Source organism: Zootoca vivipara, chromosome 3 (assembly GCF_965207765.1).
Source record: "Zootoca vivipara chromosome 3, rZooViv2.hap1.1, whole genome shotgun sequence".
Lineage (NCBI taxonomy): Eukaryota > Metazoa > Chordata > Lepidosauria > Squamata > Lacertidae > Zootoca > Zootoca vivipara.
The window spans coordinates 96920291-96943318 of NC_142586.1; positions in this window are offsets into that span (position 1 = coordinate 96920291).

Consider the following 23028-nt stretch of genomic DNA (forward strand, 5'->3'; position numbering starts at 1 on the left):
CAAAATGGGTTTTCCTTCCTAAAAAAAAGCTCAACAACTTGAACCCCCCCAAAATGGGGTAGATCACTGCCTGTTTTTAACACTGTGAGTAGATCGCTGTCTCTTGGGGGTTGGCCACCCCTGGGCTAGAGAATGAATCTCCATGGGCATGGTTGTGTTTAGAGCCCTGCCAGGAAGTTGTTTATGAGCCTGATTAATAAACCGCTCAAGTCATCATTGCATCTGTGGACCCTGAATTCACTGCTCAAGTTTCAACAGGCAACCAAGTGGTCAATCTGCATTTAAAAATTGCACCTAAATTCCCATTCCTCTCATGGACTACAACAGCGAGCTCAAATCTAGAGCCAAAATGACTTAGATATGCTTAATGGCATAATTCCTTTCCAGCTTTTCATATCCAAATGGACACATCAAATCAGCTAATAGTCACGAGAACAAGCGCATATAAAATCATAAAATGGAACAAATAATTAGCTGGGATGTCTTACACAGAATGTCTTCCGCGGACAGTCTCCGGATTTACAAATCAGTCCCCTTACAAAATCCATTGAAATTGAAAAGTGTCCCCGGACTCATTGAAAAAAATCTGGTAACGTTTGAATGTACACAGCGAGAGTTTCTGTTGAATCTCATCAAGAAGGTCATTCAACAGAGCATGGGTCTGTAAGCTCAGGGTCATGGGTTCGAGCTCCAAGTTGGACAAAAGATTCTTGCATTGCAGGAGTTTGGGCTAGAGGCAGTGGTGTTGCAATGGGGGGCGGGCGGGCGGTGCGGTTCGTCCCAGGTGCCATGTCCGGGGGGGGGGGTGACAAGAAGGCACCCTGTGGGGGCTCGTGACAGCGTGAGCAGCCATCATGTCATCTCAGCCACATGTGGAGTATCCTCCATTCGCGGCTGCAGCCGCGAGCAGAGGATCCCGGCACCATGCGTACAGCGCTGGAGTGGCAGAGCTGGCAAACCGCTGCACATGCACCATCCATAGCAGTTTGTTCGCCCCTGTTTAGGTGACCCCTATGGTCCCTTCTAACTCTACAATTCTATGATTCTGACTCAGGTGCCAACGCTTACTTTGTGGTTCATTGAAGCAAAGCATCTCTTTTATTCTTTTTGTCCTCCTTTGGAAGGTAGGACTCAAGCCAATGGCTTCAAGTTGCAAGAAAGGAGATTCCGACTAAACATCGGGAAGAACTTTCTGACAGGAAGAGCTGTTCTAGAGGGGAACCGACTCCCTCGGGAGGTTGTGGACTCTGCTTCCTTGGAGGTTTTTAAGCAGAGATTGATTGGCCATCTGTCATGGATGCTTTAGTTGCAATTCCTGCATTGCAGAGAGTTGGACTAGATGACCCTTGGGGTCCCTTCCAACTCTAGCATTCTAGGATTCTATGACTTTCTGAATGCAAAGCAAATTCTCCTCCTCTGTGGCACCAACTTTCACACGTCATATCATGGCATGGCTGTGCTACTGTTAATGGCTAAAACATTGCCTCAGCATCCTTGCCAGAAAAGTTGATGTACTGTCACAGGATAATTCTAGCATAATCTGCCGTGAAGAAAAGCTCTGGTGTCCAAAGGCTACATCCATGCTGTGACAATTTAACCATCTCAGCAGAATTTGGAAGGAACGTGACGTTTCTTTTTCTTTTTTGTCGGAGTCCTCTTTGTCACATGCTATTGTTTCAAGGATCAGTTAAACCTCTAAAACCCTAAATGATCTGGGACTTCAGCCTTCTTGGGGCATTTTCCATCTTGCCACCAAAACATTAATATGCCTTCCTGGGGGACGTTCATCTGTCCAAAATGTGAGGGAATATGGATAATGGCAAAACCCGTTTGCCACTGTCAGCATCCTTGTGTGAATGTCAGCATTCCTGAATTTTTGAAATGCCCTCTAGTATATACACGTTACTAATCCTCCTTCAGAAAGAAATGCTGACGATGTCATTCATCTAGAGGCCTTAAGGCTTTTTTTTTTCACACACACACACACACACACACAGAGTCACAAATGCTGTGCTTATTTCTGCTTGGCAACTGACTCAGTAGGAGGGAAGAATCACGCTAAAATAAAATAGAGCGTGTGTCTAAATAAAGCGTTTTGGCTAAACGCTAGGAGACACATCCTAACAGTATAAGAGCTGTTCAACTGTGAACAGGAAATAACAACAACAACAACAACAACAACAACAACAACAACAACAACAACAACAACAAATAATAATAATAATAATAATAATAATAATAATAATAATAATAGGCTTTCCTTCTCAGGAAGTATTTAAAGAGAGGCTGTCAGGAATGCTGTGCTTGCACTGTGCCCAGAAAATCCTGCCTTATTCACGGAGCTTGTTTTTCCAGTAGGAGAAGGAAAAGTGACAAAGCTCATATCCATGGATGTTTGGGTTCAACTACTTTGATTAAAAGAAAAAGAGACTTGTTTAGCATTATATTTGCATTTTGTAAGGGAGCTGAGTTCATAAATAAAAGCTTGTTTTAAAACTATGATTTCTTTAAAAGCCTATGTGGTGTTATATATATATATATATATATATATATATATATATATATATATATATATAAATACTAGACTAGATAATGCTTGGCTTGAAAAAAAAAGATGCTATTTTCTTTTCTTACCTTCATGTGACTTTTCACGTATTGTGACATATCACAATTTAATCTATAGCTATGCTGTGAAAATTTAACCATCTCAATGTGAATGGGAGAATTTGAATGGCCAGTTAATTAATGACCACCACCATCATTAGTCACATTTTATGCACTCAGGTGTCTCAAAGCAACTTGCACAATAAAAATGGAAATAACAAAGACTTTAAAATCAGATCTGAAATCAGCAATAAACTAAAAATAAAAGGCTCATCTGAAAATATATTTAAAAGTCCTGCCCACCCCATTGAAAGGATGAGTACAACAAAGGTCACTTCCATACCTAACTATCCTCCCAATTAAAAACCCAAATTCTGGGTAAATAAGTATGCCTTTGGCTGGTGCCTAAAGACAGACAATGATGGTGCCAGCCTGTGCTTCCTTGGGGAGAACATTCCACAAGCAGGGAGCCACCACAGAAAAGGCTCTTCACACTTCCATTGGAAAGAAACCTGAAGAAGGGCAAATTGTGTTGAAATGTCTGTGTTCTTCAATTGGTGAAATGTAAATAAGATAAAAATATGTGTTGTTGTAAGAAGAATGTAAATGATTTTTAATATGTTAATTTGTAATGGGTATGGGGAGAATAGCAGAAAAACCAATAAAAATGATTGTGTTCTTCTGCGCACCTATTTGGAAACAAATGTGCAATCTATTGGCTCAGCTCTTTGAGAGACCCATGAGTCGATGGATCTCTTTGAAGATGGTGGAGTGCTCATGTGTTTGGTACCTACAGATCATGCTAGAAGTTATGCAGAATGTGGGCACAGACAGTAGGCCCAAACTTGTTCCCTCAAGCATGCTTTCCGCCTACATATGTGTAATGTAGCTTTGGGTGATGGAGCTGCCAAATTACTGGTTCATGTGGGGTGTACATGTACCTGTGCCTCCTCTGCCCAAATACAAACAAAACAAATAAACAAACAAACTAAAACAAACGAGTTTGGATTTCTAACCATCCACTGAAAAGGTTATTTAATTCAGTTTCTACAGTGCTCGCATGAGGTACGTCATTTTCTTAGCATGGGAGGTGGTTAATAGTAGCATTAGTATTGGTAAATTTCTGCAGCAATGTTAATGTGCAAAGGGCTTCACAACATAGCTGCCAAGTCTCCCTCCGAAAAATGCGGGATCAGCAGCGGCGCGGCACCGGAAGTCACTTCTACGCATGTCCGGACATGCGTAGAAACAACTTCCTGTGCCGCTCTACTCGAATTTTCGGTGCCCAGGCATGGGCAAAGCGGCACCGTAAGTCGCTTCTACGCATGTCCGGACATGCATAGAAGCGACTTGCGGTGCCGCGCTACCCATGTATGGGCACCGGAAATTGGGTGGCGCCAGGACCCAAAATGGAACCTCCCTGGCAGTTAAGAAATCCGGGGGATTTACGGGATTTTTTTCAATCCGGGCTGACAGCGGGAAACTGTTTAAAACACGGGGGTTTCCCGCAAGAAATGGGAGACTTGGCAGCTATGCTTTGCAACTGTTATCTCATTCATCTGCACACTGACCCCATGAGATAAGAGATGGAGGACGATATACAGTGAATCATTGTCCAAGGCATTCTAAAACTCGGAGGGGCTAGATGCTCAGCACATATGCTTTCTGGTATGTTTAAAAAGTGACCCAGATATGTAAATACTCGACGTTCCTCAGCCTCCATGGGTTTCGGCCTCCTCGGAAGCATCCAAAGTTATACAAAACTATGCTGCGGTATGTTTTACAACTCCCTTCATGAATTAAGATATGGAAAATATGTTTCATGCCGACAGCTTAAGTTAAGGCAGAGTCCTGTGACCAGGAGCATATGACAGGTCTTGTATAAGTTTCTTTGGCTCACTGGAGAAAAGGCATTCGGAGAGAAGACTGTGCCTCTGCAGAATTTTTTCAGAAAGCATGCAGATCTTTCGACCCGTCTCACTGTGTGCCAGATCAAAACATGAGACGCAGATTGTGTATTCAAATGTCAAGCTGTAGGGTCTCCTCACCACTAGCACAATGGCCACAGGAACATTTTCTTAATTGGAAAAACCTGTTCTTTAAGAATGCCTGCAGTCTGTGTGTACCAGAGATAAGGAAAGTAAAAATTAAAATAAAGCATGCCCCTGAATATGAGTTGCTGGGGAATCACAAGCGGGAAAAGTGCCTTTTGCACTCAGGTCCTGCTTATATTATAGGCATCTTTTTGGCCAATGTGTGAACATGATGCTAGACGAGATGGTCCTTTCACCTGATCCAGCAGGTCGTGGGTTTGAGATTCCTGCATTGCAGGGGGTTGGACTAGATTACCCTTGGGGTCCCTTCCAACTCTACAACTCTATGATTCCATGATTCCTATGCCATTAACTCATCAGATTATTTAACTGATGAGACAATGTTCGATCCTGGTTGAAACCATATAACTGGAGGCAACCATCAATGTTCGTTGTTTGAATGTGATGAGAATATGTAACATTCCAAATATCATCAGCATAACAAATTATAGTAATTAGTTGACACTGCAAGGGCTTTCATTTCAATGAGTTCAATTAAACACAGAACAGGCTGTGTCCTGGCCTGACCTAACCCATATTTGTCTGCATGGCTGCTTTCAAAACCTTCCCTGTCCCTGACCCCAATAGCTATAACAAATCTCAGTTGCCTGAAGGTCTCCTGGTTGTCACCCATTCCCCATGTTATCAAGTAAGCCTTATGCTGCTTTATTAGCCATGTGGGTTGGAGGTTCGCCACCCCTGCTTTGCCAGATCACTCTTTGCCGTTATTTCTCCTTTGTCTATAGCAAAAAAGGAAGGAGATGAAAGAAATTTTGTTGTTTAGTCGTGTCCGACTCTTCATGACCCCATGGACCATAGCACGCCAGGCACTCCTGTCTTGCACTGCCTCCCGCAATTTGGTCAAACTCATGTTCGTAGCTTCGAGAACACTGTCCAACCATCTCATCCTCTGTCGTCCCCTTCTCCTTGTGCCCTCCATCTTCCCCAACATCAGGGTCTTTTCCAGGGAGTCTTCTCTTCTCATGAGGTGGCCAAAGTATTGGAGCCTCAGCTTCACGATCTGTCCTTCCAGGGAGCACTCAGGGCTGATTTCCTTAAGAATGGATAGGTTTGATCTTCTTGCAGTCCATGGGACTCTCAAGAGTCTCCTCCAGCACCATAATTCAAAAGCATCAATTCTTCGGCGATCAGCCTTCTTTATGGTACAGCTCTCACTTCCGTACATCACTACTGGGAAAACCATAGCTTTAACTATACGGACCTTTGTCGGCAAGGTGATGTCTCTGCTTTTTAAGATGCTGTCTAGGTTTGTCATTGCTTTTCTCCCAAGAAGCAGGCGTCTTTTAATTTCGTGACTGCTGTCACCATCTGCAGTGATCAAGGAGATGAAAGAAATATCTGCTACTAAGCCCCGCTCAGCTTGGTTGGGCTGCTCCACAGGTTGCTGAGATCTTTTTCTTCGGAGGGCATAAGCATGGCATATGTGACATGAAAAGGCCACCAAGACCAGAGGCAGTGAATTATGTACATCTGATTTCCAGGTGCTGGAAGCTGCAAGAGGGGAAAGTGTGTTTGGGGACAGGTGCTGTTTGCTGGCTTCCTATGGGCATCTGTTGACCACTTGTGAGAATACAGAAGGGCTTTCCTTATGTTGCTCTGCTTCCAGAAAAGCAAGTCTTTTTAAATAATAATAATAATAATATTTTTATTGGGTTTTCTGCAAGTGTTACAAACATCACAAATAAACAAAGGGCAACAAACACTAACAAATACTACTACAAGAAATTAGAAAAAGAAAGAGAGAGAGAGAGAGAAAGGTTTGCATCAAAAGAGTAACATATCCATAAAATGGGATTATCCTAATCCTGTGACTTCCCCCCCCCTCCCCTGGTTCCTTAAAGTTCTTTTTTTAACTACATAACATTTCTACTCCAATTTTCTATTTTAACCTCAAATTTCCTGTACCATCTCTAAAATTACAAGTGCCTTTTTTTAATTAAATGATCTTTATTACAACCACTGACATACATAAATCACAACAAAAGTACATACATACATACTAACATATTAACATACATACAAACATACAGCATACAGCACAAAATCAATGTAAGTACATTACAGTACAAAATCAATGTAAATCAATGTAAGTACATTACAGTACAAAATCAATGTAAGTACATTACAGTACAAAATCAATGTAAAAATCATCTCAAATAATTCCTACTTCTACAAGTGTCTTTTAAAAATCCTGCCAATGTATTAAAATGTTTACAGTACTTTTGCAACTATATAATAAACATTTCCCATTCTTTTTTAAATTTCTCATCATCTTGGTTTCTGAGCTTTCCAGTTAATTTCGCCTTTTCAGCATAGTCCATTAACTTGGTTTGCCAATCTTCTTTGGTTGGGAGTGCTTCCTCTTTCCATCTTTGGGCTAGCAATATTTCTTCTGGTCTTTTGGAACCTCCGCTTCTATAATACCTTATTAAAAAGGCTTCTGGTTTTTAACAAAAGTTGCTCTAAACATTTTTTTCATTTCATTATAAATCGGCAGCACATATACTAAAATTGAAACGATACAGAGAAGATTAGCGTGGCCAGAAAAGCAAGTCTTGACCCCATCACATTCTTCTTGGAGGCCCATTTTGACGGGCCCAGTAGAGAATTCAGATCCACATTCAATATTCAGGTACAATTTTGCATGCCACTGTTCAGCACATGTAGAGATCAAATCCCGTCACAAGTACCTCTGACTACAACTTGTGTGCCTAGTGAAAGCAGGTAATGACAGGCTCAAATTCAGCCTATAAATCAATGCTTTCAAATCAGGCCAGAAGTCAAACTGGGCCACCCTCCCTATAAAGAGGTTGAAAGTGTGTCTCTGAAAACATGGCTTCTGGTTTCTGTTCATACATGTAGATAAATGGCAAATTGAATCTCAACTTCCTTTCTGCATTTCCTTAATGCCAGGGAAGAACAGAAAGGAGGGTGGGGAGAGACAAGGGCACAGCTTGCTAATCATTAATCATCCCCTCTTTGGCTTCCTGGGTGAATTGGGATATTGTGCTGCTTTGAAAGCCTAGCTAGACACCCATCCAGTTAGGAACACTTTGTTAACAATCTGTAAAAATAAAAAGAGGGGGAAAAGAGGAGAGAGTTCATTTCTATAGCTGTTTGTTTTCATGAGATTTCGATTGATGGCTGGTTTTTTGTTGTTGTTAAAGTTCTCACAGCTGGTGCTATACAGTGCAGCAAACTGCTCTGTTCAATTTTGCAGTTGAGTGAGTATTTCCCAAAGCTGCCGGGTAAAATGGAGATGGACAATGCTTGCCTTTATCATACTCTATTCTGTGGAATAAAATCCTATTGGAATTGGAACATGTGGCATCAGCAAAATATTACAGCATAACACCAGATGGATGTAGTCGTCTTCCTCCTCCTCCTCCTCCTCCTCCTCCTCCTCCTCCTCCTCCTCCTCCTCTTCTTCTTCTTCTTCTTCTTCTTCTTCTTCTTCTTCTTCTTCTTCTTCTTCTTCTTCTTCTTCTTCTTCTTCTTCTTCTTCTTACTATGGGGGTTTTTTTGTAGGAGAAAAGAAGGGGAAAACCATAGCCATGATTTAGCCACCTTGATGATTAACTCATTTGGCCTTGTTCACACCATGCATTTAAAGTGCTATGAAAACAGTCGTGGCTTCCCCAAAAGAATTCTGGGAGCTGTAGTTTGTTAAGGGCTCTGAGAGTTGTTAGGAGGCCCACACCCCCCTCAAAGAGCTACAATTTCCAGAGTGGTTTAACAACCAATTCCTCTTCACAGGGAACTCTCATACAGACTTGCCACATGGTTGGAACACCCATCCAACCAGGGGTCCAAGTGGCATGAGGGAATAGCTGCCCACATTGTGCAGATGCTGGGGAATGGGCTAGCCTAACTGCACCAAGGTGTGGTCCTATTTCCTTGCCTACCTGTGAGTAATAGATGTTCTCGCTCAGGCAAGCTTTTCATCATCCTTCTGTCCAGGAGGGAGCAATGTCCAGCCTGGGTAGGAGTGGCCGTTCCTGATCCTGAGAATACTTCACTGCCTGGAAGACATTGATAGCGATAGCTCATCTGATGGAGCAGCAGCACTCGGAGTGGAAGGGTCTCAGATCCAGGGCCGTCTTACCCATAGGCGCAAGGGGTGTGGGGCACCCGGGTGCCAGGCTCTCAGGGGTGCCAGGCCAAGAGTCCTGGGCCGAAAAGTTGAGTCCAGGGAAGAGCCCGCCCGTCGGTCGGAGCGCCGTGGCAGGTTCTTGTGCTGCCGGCGGCTCTGTGCCATGAGTTCAGGGGCAACCGAGGCAGCAAGATGCTGAGGTGGCCGGCCGGCTCCACCCTTCTGCACGCCTGGGACTGGGCAACCGGGGGGGCGCTGGACAGACCTTTGCACCCCAGCACCACATATGCTTAAGACAGCCCTGCTCAGATCTAGCCCTGGCAGCTCATAAGAAGAGTCCCACTGGATTTTTGTCCATTAGTAGAAAGACAAGCATGCTTTTGGCTTCACTGCAAAATTCTTTGATGTAGGAAAGGAAGGTGGTATTCGCGGATTAGCTTCCTGCATGGATGAATCTGAACAGAGAATTTTTGTCTGAGACCAAAACACATATCTTTCTCCCCTCATTTCCTTGCCTCCTCTATTTCAGTGGTTTGGAACATTACATAAATATCTTGCTTTGTACAGGATTCCAAAACGATTATTAAAAATATAGTATTTTTTTTCCATTTCAAAACTAAATAAGAAAGTAGAAGGAAAGGCACAATGGTTTTCATTTTCATTTTTGTCCTCCCCAGCTTCAACTGCATTAGTTTTACTAAATCAGAATCTCCATCTGTCCTGGAGGCATGCCAAGGACAACCCATGCAGATGCACAGGCATGTGGCCACAGATGCAGCATCACTAACATTAGAAGAGCCACACTTCATCGTGATTTAGCTCAACTACTTTCAGAGGTCGGTTTGCACCAAACTATAATAAAAGCAGCAATTATTCCTAGAAACTTTGGGGTAAAGCATTAGGGTCCCAGGTTAGTGATCCTGTGTGGGTGCAAGAACTCGTGTTTCTAAACAGAGATCTCCACCCATTGCATCTGTCTCATTCACACCAAAATCGGATATGTTTACTTCATTGAAACGGTTACGTAATTATAACTCATGGACATCCAGTGAAGATTCAGGGCCGATAAAAGAAAGCAATGCTTAATGTAGCACATAGTTAAACTATGGAACTTGCTCCTACAGGAAACAGTGCTAGCCACCAACTTAGATGGCTCTAGCTTGCAAAGACCATGTAAACAATACTTTCAAAGTAGATGCTACATATCCAGCTTCATGCACCTTACTCTCTTACATCCGACAATATAAACAAGCCAACTCCTTCAAACCACATTGCAACTGGGCCATTAAGTCACATCTGGTTTCAATAGCACACCAGCTACACCAAGACCAGCAGCTGTCCAAATGAATGGTTTGTTCATGGAGTGCATGGCTACAACGGGAGGCCTGGGTTGTGCTCATTGAACTCAGGTTCCATTAAGGAGCTAAGGAGAAGCAGGATGAACTAAGCAAGCTGGTTTTATCCTGCTCCAGAGGATAAACCAGCCTTCTTCCCTTGCCTGTTCCCCAGCTGGTTCCTCCCACTATTCCTTTATGTCCATCTTTGTGTCCATGACATCTTCATCCCCCTAACTCCTGAAAAGGACCTGATGCTACAAAAGAAAAGAAAAGTACCATGCACATTTTAGAACCGCTATCCTACACATTGTTTTTTTCCCTCCTGCCGCCACTTGGTGTGTCATTACAAAAAAGAAAAGAAAAAAAGAATGAGACAAATTCATGAAGGATCAGGCTTTCATTGGCTGCAGAATTATGATGGCAGGGCCTCTCCTCTTCCCAGAGGGTTGTGAGCGGGAATCGCTTCCCGTGCTTGCAGGGGGGGCGTGGCAACTCCCTCCGGCATTCAATCTCCAAAGTGCAGCCCCTTATCAGTGCTGAAACCAGCTGACTCGCGGCAAGATGGGCGCTGCTGTAGCAAGCGTGAATGGTTCTTTCAGGAGTGTGTGCATGGGGGTTGTGTGCTGGTGGAGGGGGAATGCTTGTATCTTACTTTTGGGGTTCCCATTGCTTGATTTTGCTTGCCTCCTTGGGAAGCTCTGTCTGGGTTTTCAAGAGTGATTGGCGTGTGTTTTGAGGGTGCACGAGGGAGGGAGTTGTTTTGTGCCGGCCCTTTTGCGGGGGCAAGAGGCTCCTCATCAGCTTCTTCCCCTCATCCCTTTCATGGGCTGCTTCCAGATCCAGATGTGGCAAACTTCTGAATTACAAGTTGCTGGGGTAGGAAAATACAGTTGCCCTCATATCCTGCTTTTGGGCTTCTCATAGGCGCCTGGTCAGCTACTGTGTGAAACAGGGTGTTAGACAAGATTGGCCTTTGGTCTGATCTAGCAGGGTTTTTCTTGTGTGTCACAATAGCCGGAGTCATGGGAGGTTAAGCAGCCATTCCTTGGAGTGTTGCAGGGAAGTTCCTATTTTCCTCTGTTAAGAGGATACATGCACCTGGGGCAAAATGCACAACAGATCCCACCCATTCCTAGTTAGCTCCTTGGCTGAATGTCCTATAAAAAGGCCCACCTAGACCAGAACTCCTTTCTCACAATGGCCAATCAGACATCTGTAGGAAGCCCAAAAGCAAGTTGTGAGCACAACTCTCTCTGCCCTGGTGTTTTGCAGCAATTGATATTCAGAGACATGCTGCCTCTGATATTGGAAGTGCAATGTTGTCGTTTTGCCAGGTAACCACTTTTAAGGAGTTTTAGGACATAGCCAACCATTTTTTAAAAAGTGTGGCTTTTCCTAGTTTATTTACAATATAATTTGACAAGAGAAGCTTACAATAGGCAGGGGTTTGTGGGGCAGCCTCTTGGCAACTATTCACGAAAGCAGGATGTTTGCATCCTACAGAAAGCTAAAATGTGCGTATGTTTTTGTTGTTTTTGAAAGCACAGATTTTTGAAGAATGGCTTCTTGCTGTAAGAGAACGGTTCAGTAGCACAAGATCAGGAAATCCTTTCTTTACAATGGCAACTCTGTAATGGCCACTGACCGAGCCAAAATTACATTATGACTCACTCAAGAAGCATGTAAAGTTTTTTTTCCTCTTAAATGTCTGGTGTTTGAGTCATCCAACACTCAGTCAACATTCCTTTCAGGCAAAATCTTTATTTTATTTCATTTTTTAAATGGCTGAATTTAGTCGGCTGGAAACTGAGAAGAACAGCAGCCAAAGGTCAGCGCTAGACAAACCTTTTCTTTTTTTAATGGTGTATTTGTGTAGTGATCATTAAATTAACTGTCAGCTTGTCAGTACAAATTTTCTGCTCTTCGTATGAAGCCTTTGAAGACCAAGAAGAATTTTGCACTGAGGCCCGTGTAAATCATGACCTCTCAGAACAACATGCGCGAGACTGAAATGAATCTCCATGGCCATGAGTTGTACTTTATTCATGTCTCTTGACAAAATGTTTAATAGTTTGCTGCGTTACTCAAGTTCAGCAGTGCTTTTAGGACCACTTCAGACATAACAATGTCCCTAGATGGGGAAAATATTCTGCAAAAGACTAGGAGTGCTACCTGTGAGAAGAGTGGTCACATCCACACCATACATTTAAATCACTATGATACCACTTTAAACAGCCATGGCTTCCCCCAAATAATTCTGTTTGTTAAGGGTGCTGAGAGTTGATAGAACTACAGTTCTCAGAGTGGCTTACTAATCCACCCCTCTTCTCGGGGAACTCTGGGAATTGTAGACCAGCAACATCTGGAGGGCCACAGGTTCCCTGCAGCTGTGGTAATATGTCTGTGAAAAGTGGAGTTTAATGATAATAAAAAAATGGCAGGGCATTGCTGATATGAAATAGGCTTGCACTGTTGTATTCTCTTTTTAAAAATAGGGCCGCATGTTCGTTTACAGGCATTGACATTTAGCTCATTAGAAATAAGGTTAAAATTTACACCCTGGGACAGACTGGGGGAAAATGTTATTGGTTTCTGAGGTCACAGGCACTAGCCAGTAGGTGCTTGCAACAGCTATGAACATGTATAAGAACCAGTCCTTCCCTTCCAACCTACTAGACACATTCAAATCCAGTTGGACCAGAGATCGTGGAAAGAGACACACAGAGAAAGATTGAATAAGGCTGCCATCCTATCGCCACTTACCTGGAAAGTAGCCCCACTGAATCCAGTAGGACTTACTTCTTAGTAGACATGCTTAGAATTCCACTGTAAATGTTGTTACTGCACACGGCTTGGTTAAGTGTCCATGTCCGAGCATGAATAAGCTCTGAGCCCGTGACTGTGGATAAAACCATAGCATCCAAAGCCCATATACAAATATTGATATACATATATACCAACCAGGGGCTCACTGACTCAGCCTCAGAATGTGTGCGATTGAATGTTAACATCTTCACAGTGAACTCTGTGTGGAGTTGGAACTGAGCTACTGGAAAAACCACAGGTAGGACAATAGGTTTGCCAGAGGCTGAGTCACACCATCCCACCATGAAACTAGAGAGGATGTTTTCAACAGGGTTTCTTGAAGTGGTTTGCTCTGAATCATGCTGGTACTTTGGCCTTGCGCAACAGCTTCAGTTGAACAATGACAGATCTTGACTGGAAGTAATAAGCAGAATATATGAGTTCCCTCACTGAAGCAGCAGGATTTACGTGAGAGGGATGTTCAAGTTTATATTTCAACAGTGGAGGGCACCATAACAGGCTAGCTCTTGCGTATTATTTACATTTGTGGTGGTTTAAAAAATAGATTTTGAGGGCATATCTTGGTGGAACAATAGGTCAAACAGTTGCTGATTAATCAACTGCAGTCTTGTTGACTAACCAACTAAGGAAGGTCTGTTGTTTGGCTGCTAGAAGGAGGAATTCAGCACACTATGTCAGCCATCCTGTCAGCACAAACATTTCAGCTTGCCAGATGTAATTATGCCCCCCCCTCTAGGCATGCTGTTCTGGGGGTTCCCTCGACCACCATGACCCAAGCCAATTTTGGAAGGTTATGCAAGCGTCCTGTTTTCAGTAGTGATCAGCCAGATACTTCTGGAAAGTTCACAGGCAGGGCACAAAGCCAACAGCCCTCCCAGTTGTTAGTACTCAGCATCTGATATTGAAAGAGAAAGCACATCTGAGAAGGGAGGTTCTGTTTAGCTTTGTGGCTAACGCAGATCCAGCCATCTGAGCTAGTGGCCATCACATCTTGTGGCAGTGAAGAGAAACAGAGGGAGAGAGGGAGAGAGAGAGAGGATGAGAGGGCCTTTGGCTAGTGCAAGAAAAGTTTATGATGAGAGAGGGAGAATCAGACTGAAAAGCTCAGAAGGAAGGCCACGAGTTGCCCTGGAAAAAGGGAAAAGGTGGTCTTTGCAGCATGATGTACCCAGAGAGATACTTTCCCAGCGTAGATCTCATATTAGGGTTGCCATACATCCAGGAAATCCCCCTGGACGTGTCTTCTTTGTGAGAGCCCATCTGGGTTGTTGCTGTTTTTTACAAGTTACAGGAATTGTCCGGGCTGGAAGGGGGTTGATTTTTAATTTTTAATTTGTATTTTACTTTTGTGTGTGCATGTGACTTGGTTTAAGGTTTGGGTTCTGGTTTGGGCTTGGGGTGTGGCATTGGCAGCAGCTCACAAGCGGGGGCGCAAGCGGGCGATCAGCAAAAAACAACTCAACAGCTTTTTTTCTCCGTATTTTTACTTCATGAAATATGGCAAACCTATCATAGATGATTTCTTAGGAAATCAGCCCTGAGTGCTCACTGGAAAGACAGATCCTGAAGCTAAGACTCCAAGACTTGGGCCACCTCATGAGAAGAGAAGACTCCCTGGAAAAGACCCTGATTTGGGGTAAGATTGAGGGCACAAGGAGAAGGGGACAACAGAGGACAAGATTGTTGGACAGTGTTCTCGAAGCTACCAACATGAATCTGACAAACTGTGGGCGGCAATGCAAGACAGGAGTGCCTGGCGTGCTCTGGTCCATGGGGTTACGAAGAGTCGGACACAACTAAACGACTAAACAACAAAATCATAGATGGAGACTCCATTGTGGAGTCCAGTGATTTAGCAAGAGTCTATAAATCTTACAAAATGCAGTATTAGACACAGAATTCAGCTTCCTGAAAAACTCTGCTTTCTTTTCTTTTTAAAAGTAATGTTTAAAAGTCCTTGTGATGGAGGAGAACATTTCTTGAAAGTGTGTGTGTGGTGAGGTGCCTGGTGAAATCTCAAGCCTTGCTGAATATGACTTTCAGTAGCTAGAAGGTAGTATGTCAGCATCCTATAGAGTTTCTTGCTCTATCCCGAATGAATAAGAAAAAATTGTAAATACCCTTAACTTGCATGATTTATATGGGTCACAAAATTCATCGTCGGTTGTTCCAGAATCTGGGTTACTGTGACACAGAATTGTGATGTGTGTGCCATCGTCATCATCAAAAATATTTACATACCACTTGATATGCAACGTCCCTGGGCAGTTTATATAAAACACAGGAAGATAATAAGAAAAAGAAAAAATGTAGGTACAGCATTTAAAACCAAAACCACAAAGGCAGACATCGGTAAAAACAGAGAAGCCATCCATAAAACATTAAGCTAAATATCAATAAATCATAAAACGGTATGATGTATGTAATTTAGAGAAACAGAACCAGCCAGCTCCATATTGGGCAGTTAAGGATTTTTTTCAGCCACGTTGAAGAACTGTAAATAATTACTGGGTGGAATTTCAATCACGGAGCTGTGCTTGCAAACAGCTTAATGCAAGACTGATGTTTCACCAGGCTGGCTCCAAAGCAGATGACTGCCCACCTCATATGTTTCCTGAAGTCCTAAATCTGCAGTTCCTTGAGTAGATAAGCCAGTCCATTAGAAGAAATACAATGATGAGAACCCCACAGCTAAAAGAGGGGCAGAGTCAAATATGGGTACAAACTATGTGGTTTTTTAGGCACAAGGAAGTAGATCTGGGAGGTTTTCCGTGTGTGCTTCAAAAAAAACCTTGGCAGACTGCTTGGAGTCTGCAGGTAGTTCTGCCACAGCCTCTCTGCAATACTTGAATGTGCTTTGAGCACCTCCTGGATAGTTGCCAGGAGGAAAGGAAAATAAACTTTGGGTGCCAAGCAGAGATTTCTCTCTGCTCTGCAGATTTTACAGAACAAAATAATCTATTTTAGAAGAGCAATTGAGACAACTCCCTCGCATTAAAAGAACGTGCAAGAAGTGTCACGAAGCCTCTTGAAAATTCATGGAGGATTTTATAGCGAGCTGATGGTATACTTGTAAATCACTTGAAGACTATTACAGTTAAGCAGCATAGAAATGGTTTAATTTATTTCTTGTTTATTCATTTAATTTCATCCAAAAATCACAGGGCAGTTGACAATATGAAAACTAAAAAATATATAGCATAATAACAAAATGAAACGAAACAAACAATTACTACACACACACACACTGTTTAAAAAGCCAATGTTCTAAAGGGTTGGAAGGCCTGCATGAAACCCATTTTTGAACCACCTTGTACTGGGCTTCATTTTCATCATACAGAAGTTCTTGATTCCGGCACGTAAGAAAGCAACCCATTACATGTCCCAGATTATGTATCTATCTGTCTTAATTGTAAACACAAGAGTCATGTGCAAAGCATCATGTTTCTAGGTCATCAACACTTTTAGCTCACACTGGGTTAGCATTGCTACATGCTGCACCAGCCAGTTGCTACAAATCCTTCCAAAACTTCAGCTCCAATCAAGCAAGCCATTTTGGTGCGGTCTTTTTCACAGCTTGAAGTCCAAATTTCCAATGGCTTGTCCTACTGTTGACAAATAACCTGTTGAGCAAAGTCAATCAGTTTCTCTTACACACAATAAATCAGCAAAATGCATCGTCCCAACTCTGCTATATTTTACACTTTAACCCGCGTGTATTACTTCTTTGGTTAGTACGTGTACTTTTCAACTGGTAAACCAGTTTATCCTGTGTGTTTGGGGGGGGGGAGAGTCTCTCAGAAGCAATAGAGGATACAAAGAATGCAGTAAGACTCTTCCGCCATTGAATAATAACAGTTTGAATGCGGATCTGGTATCATGGAGATTTGAGGAGACATGGGAACTGAGAGAAGCTGGGTAGGTCCGGGGATATGGCAATATTGTACGTAGGTTGCTGAACAATTTTGATCGCGGGCAATTTAAAATGGCAGTTCTGCTCTTTAAGCAAAGCCTCTGGACAATGGGTTACAGGACAGGCAGAAAGCAGGCATCAGCCACCGGCGAGCCTTATCAGGAGTGAGGACTTCAAGTCTACTCCACCTATTGACACTGCTACCCAAATGACTTGTGGCACTGTTGATGGAAGGTTGATACCAAGATCTGGTGAAAAAACTGTTCCCATGGCAACTCAAAGCAACTGACAATATTTTAAGAAAAAACAAACAAACAAATGCAAACATTAAAAGCAGTGAAAGAAAGAAGGAAAGAAAGAAAGAAACCCTGTATTAAAACATCTCACCCACTCAAGCAGGTCATAGATAGTTAAAAGCCAAAGGCCTATGAAGTGTAGGTGGGTTCCCACCAGGCAAGACACAGTGATAACAGTAAGAACCTTTATTGAACTAACAGAACTGGACAACAGGGGCAAAGCAATTGCTTATATACATTTCTGAAGGCCTGGGCCACTCCCACTCCCAATGTGATTGGCTGCCTAAACTTCCAAGCTGCGAATCATAACTCAGAGTTTAAGTGCCAATGGCAGAGGCCCAAATCCTGAAATGTTCTGTGATTGGATATCATGTACCGAATCAGAACACAGGGGCTCAGACTCCTTAGTCCAGACTCAAGCTCAGGCAAACACAGACCACTGAATACATGACAGCCTGGTTAAAAAGGAATGTTTAAATGTTAAAAACCTTCCCAACAGAAACACAACACCTGGAACCCCTGAAATCTTGTGCAAACGGTTGGTGGATATTGGGGTGGCATGTAACAATATGAGAGAGAGAGAGAGAGAGAGAGAGAGAGAGAGAGTTGGGAAGGGGAACATAGGTAAGGGAAGGCATGTAGAAAGTCCCAGGTTCAATCGCCAGCAGCTCCTGCCTAAAACTCTGGAGAGCAGCTGCCAGTCAGTGTAGACAATACTGAGCTAGATGGACCAACGAACTGGTGCAGTATAAGACAGCTTCCTGGTACTGTTTAATATCTCTAGCTCTTGCATGAAACCCGATCGGCTTGCATGGCTGGCGAGTGAGCAAACTCCATGGAGCTCGCATTCATGTTCAATTCCTGCAAAATTCTCCACCCTCCCCACTTCAAACATGATAGATATTCTTCTGCACAATGCAGGATGAGTCTCTGCAGGATTGGTGGGAGGCAGGCAGTGCGAGACAAAGTGGACTGAATTGCAAACACTGATTCAAACCGACCAGATAAATCTTTGGCTTCTGGTCTCTCGTAGCCACTATATTTGTCCTGTAAACTCCAGCAACCTTTATTTGGAGAGATAGAACAGCATTTCCCTAAGGGCAGGAAAACAGCAGTGCTGCTGTCCTTTTGCAGAGGGCAGCGTGACCAGCACACATGTTAACCTATAATGGCACATTCCTTCTAAAAGCACCCGACCCCACATAAATAGACTATGCAGCAAAGAGAAGCGCTGGCGAGCGTGACTCTCACTTGGTTGCAAACCAAGATCAGCTTTTACAATATTAGGTGAAACAACCACATTCCTTTTTCAGAAACAGTTAAGGTAAGTTGTACTTTTGTGCAGGCTCCAGTGAAGGCATGGGGAACCTCAGGCCTGGAGGCTAAATGTGTGTGGGGGGGCAGGCCTCTCTGCTTGGTTCTTGGGACTCTAACCAGGCCACACCCAATCCCCAGCCACACCCTTCTTGCATCTTTGTACTCTTGGTGGTGCATTTTGCTTGCTCAGATGGTAGGAGAGTGTCACAGGCTGGCAGAAACAGAAGATGCAGATAGGTAGTTTGCTGAGGGCTCAGGGAAGGGATTTCAGGGGAATGGGGAGGTTGCTACCTGGACCAGGGGTGGTGGGTGAGGACTGATTGGGGTCAGGAGCACCAGCTGATGAACCCCCAAGGGAAGAAGGCTCAGAGCCTGGGGACTGGTGGTGGGACAACAATGAGTGGCCAGAGGGAGAAGACTGGGAGAAGGAGGTATTGGAAGCTGAAAAGGCAACAGGGTGTAGTGAGCAGGGAGAGTCTGTGGCAGAGAAAAGTCCAGAATCAGAAGCTGAAGCAGGAGAGGAGGGAGGCCAAGAGGCAGAGATGAGTCAGGCTGGTGAAGAAGCAGAGGGGTCTCCTCTCCTGCTGTGACAAGCCTCCCTCCACCCTGGTCTCGCATGACCAGGTGAGGCATGAAGCAGGAGGAGCAAAGGCAGGCATGCCGGCGTAATCTCAGATTGCTTAAGAGAAACCCTGGAGAAAAGGAGACTTAGGCAGCTGTGGGAAGGTGGGGACCTTCAGACTCCACAGCTGCTTCATAGGGGCAAGTCCTACTGAGGAAGAATTGCTGTGCTCATTAGGCATGGCACTCCTGAGTAGATCCTGTTTCTTCTAAAAGTCAACTTCACTTACTCTGTGTGGTTTATGGTTGGCTCATTTCTGACAGCCTGATACTGAGGATCCTGGGGAGGGTCCAAGTTGGGAGGGAGTTCCATCCACCTGCTATCTTGCCCCACCAGTCACTGTGGCAAGAACCACAAGCCATGCCTCACTCTCCACAGCTGTCAGAGCCTTTCTATCGCACTGCCCACCCCAAAGCCCTCAGACAATGGGTCTAGCCTTGCTTCTCCAAAGGAGTTGCCCCACCTTCCCCGCCTGCCTCCTCCATCTCCTAGGTCCTGGAGACACCAATGAAGGTGTCAACAGATGGAGGAGGTTCCACCTTCTGGGCGGACTGCTAGATTGCTTGCTAAGGAGCCCACCCCATTAATTTATAATAGGATTGCAAAGGGCATGACTCAATGTCTCCACTTGAAGAGCTGGCCAGCCTACCATCCCTTTGCGCATCCATGCCTTCAATTAACTACAGTTTGTGCATTGCCTGCTGTAACTTTTATTAGCATTTTGCATATGTATCAACTGATGAATCAACACCTGAGTGTGAAGCCTTCTTCAACTAGGGCGGAATCTACACAGATATAAAAAAACACTGTGAAAATGCTTTTTTTTTAAAGTATTGATTTTGCCATAGCTCACCATTGCCATCTAGTGTCACATTTTATTTATTGCACTAATTATGGACTCACACAAGACCACATTCATGGAAGACAATCTTACTCGGCTACAAGTGATCGCCAAAGAAGAAGACATACCTCAAGCAAATTGATGATTTAGGGAGACAGGAAGAACACAGAGTTAAACCCCAGCTGCCTGGGACTTTGCTTATCCTCAGCAATTGCTGACATGTCACATGCATATACTGGAGGCTTCTGCCCCTGTTTGCTGCACTCGCCAACCTTGCCTACCCTTTTGCTCGTCTCCAACCAATTTCTCCCCTTTTACACCTCATTCAACACCTTACCTGTCCCGCCCCAGCTGTTCCTACTCCTTCCTTGATGCAGGTATATTTCAATGGGAGATGGTGCTCCACACACCGACTTGCTAAACCACTGTGGGAAGCACTTCCCCTCCACCATTAAACAGCTTGCCTGGGGCCTACCTGGCATTCCGCATACCGCAGTTGCTGCGGCTACCTATTGGTGGCCACCCCTACCACAGAGCATGATGACACCTTACGTTTGTTTGTATATAGGAAGAAATGCACATAGGCACACATCATGCCCGGGATATCTCGTGTGATTCAGGGCATACCTGAAGTCATGCAGGCTTAATTCCTACACTTATTTTGAGTGGGATTTTGAAGGGATTGACTATCAGTGGAGGCACCTCTATATCATATATGCACAGTACAGTATTGCCTGATGATACAGATGGGATTTCTGATAAGAGCAGTTATGCATCTGTCCTCAGTTACTTGCTATCTCCTTATCCAGAAGATTTGGGCTGTTGTTCTCCAAATTTGCTGATATGGTATGCAGTGAAATAAAGGCAGAGGGGGCTGGAGCACAAAAGATGGGTGTGTTTTCAAAAGCAATGTTTATTTGCAAAGGGTTGAGTCCAGATTTTTTTCAGTAGGTCTCCTCTCTTAGTATGACTAAACCTGGATCAAATCCAGAGGAATGATCGTATTGGACAGTTCCTTCTGTTATCTCAACACCACCCACCACACTTCATTTCTCCATCTGGCCTTTTCCTTGATTTCACAAGAAAATAAAAGAGAAAATAAAATAAAAGGCTTCTTCTTGTGTCGTTAGATATGATTGCAATTGAAAGAGGATTTTGTGTGATGTGGCCATCAGCATGAAAGTGGCTCTCATGGAATTTATTTTTATAAACCTGGGTAAGATCAAGCATAATGGCATAATTTTACTTTATTAAATCTAAATCAGGAGATGCATCCTGCCAGGTCTCTAAAGAGAAGAAGCATCCAGAGGTCTGTCTACTTAGCCCTGGAAAGCTGCCATATCAATAAAAGGGGATTACGTTAGAATTTGCTTTCTTAGAGGTTTAGATTAGAAGAAGAAAAAGGAAAAAAACAACACAATTCTTTGCACATAATCCTCACCAACCGTACAGAATGTAATGAAAAATGATGTCAGATTACTCCAGGTTATTTTGAATTCATCCTGTGGCATTCAGTACCAAAAAAAAAAATCAAAATCATATCCCTCCTCAAGAACCGCTGCCAGACATTTCCGAAAGCATTTCGAAAGGATGTGATTCTCTATTATTAGAGGACCTAAAATACCTGCAGGCCCTCCAGATGGTGTTGGACTCCGACTCGCTCCCATCAACCTTAGCCAACATGCTCAGCCATCAGGGATGGTGGAAGATTTAACCCAATAACATCCAGAGGGCCACTAGTACTCCAGCCTTGCAGGTTTAGAGGATGGATGTAATAACCTCTGGCTGCATGTTCCTGCAAGCTCCCCTCTTCAGCCCTGAAGCCACTGCAGGTGCTTTTTGGTGGGCAGGAGGCAGGAGTGGCATTAAAGGTTGGTGGCTTTGGACAGCAGCCCAAGGAGGCCTGGCGGTTGGGGATGGTCCATGGTTGACTCTTGGCCTGATGCAGTTGGTGAGGTGGAGCAGAAGCAGCCACCACAGCCTGTCTAGGGGATTGAGTCCCCTCGGGTTGTCTCTGCCTTTTCCGTCAGTGCTGGAGGCTCACCCCCAGGCTTTTTTTTAGCTGGAGCTCGGTGGAACTCAGTCGCAGCATCTCTCAGGTGGGCACCATTGCCATGATAAGAGAACATGTTCATGGTGACTTCCAGCACCACCTTCTTTCATAGCTGCCAAGTTTTCCCTTTTCTCACGAGGAAGCCTATTCAGCATAAGGGAATTTCCCTTTTAAAAAGGGATAACTTGGCAGCTATGCCTTTAAGAAAGAACAGCCCTGCTCATTCCCACCCTCACTGCTGACCACACAGAAGGAGGGAGAGGGTGAGCAAATTGCTCTAGAGAAAAAGCAAGTAAGAGGCGACGTGAAAGAAGTGGCATGGAGAAAGTGGAGAGAGGAAAGCTTTCCTCCCGCTCTCATAACACTAGAACTCATGGGCATGCAATGTTGGAAGATTCAGGACAGATAAGAGAAAATACTTCTGCAGGCAGCAGAATTAAACAGTGCAAACTTCTTCCACAAGAGGCAGTGATACCCCAACTCAGATGGCTTTATAAGGGGATGAAACAAATTAATGGGGAATAAGGCTATCGGTGGCTATGCCCTGCCTCCATGCCTGGAGGCAGCAGTGCTGCTGAATAACAATTGCTGGACACCACAGGAGGGGAGAGGGCTCTTGGGATCAGGTCTTACTTGCAGGTTTACTACAAGCACCTGAGTGGCCACTGGGAGAACAGAATGCTGGACTAGATGGGTTGTTTAATAATAATGATGATGATGTATTTATACCCACCCATCTGGCTGGGTTTTCCCGGCCACTCTGGGCGGCTCCCAACAGAATAGTAAAAACACTATGAAACATCATCGTTGGCCTGATCCAGCAGACTCTTCTTATGTTCTCCTCAGCTGCTATCCCCATTTGCAGTGTAAGTAATTATGAGCAGTTGTTAACAGCAAGGAGGGTCAATGGCCCCTTTCAGTTCTCTTCTTATGGGCAGAACACTGGCGAGAGGAAATGAAGTCTGTTTAGTCTTGCTAGTCTGCAGGGGGATTGCTAGTAGGCTGGCCACTT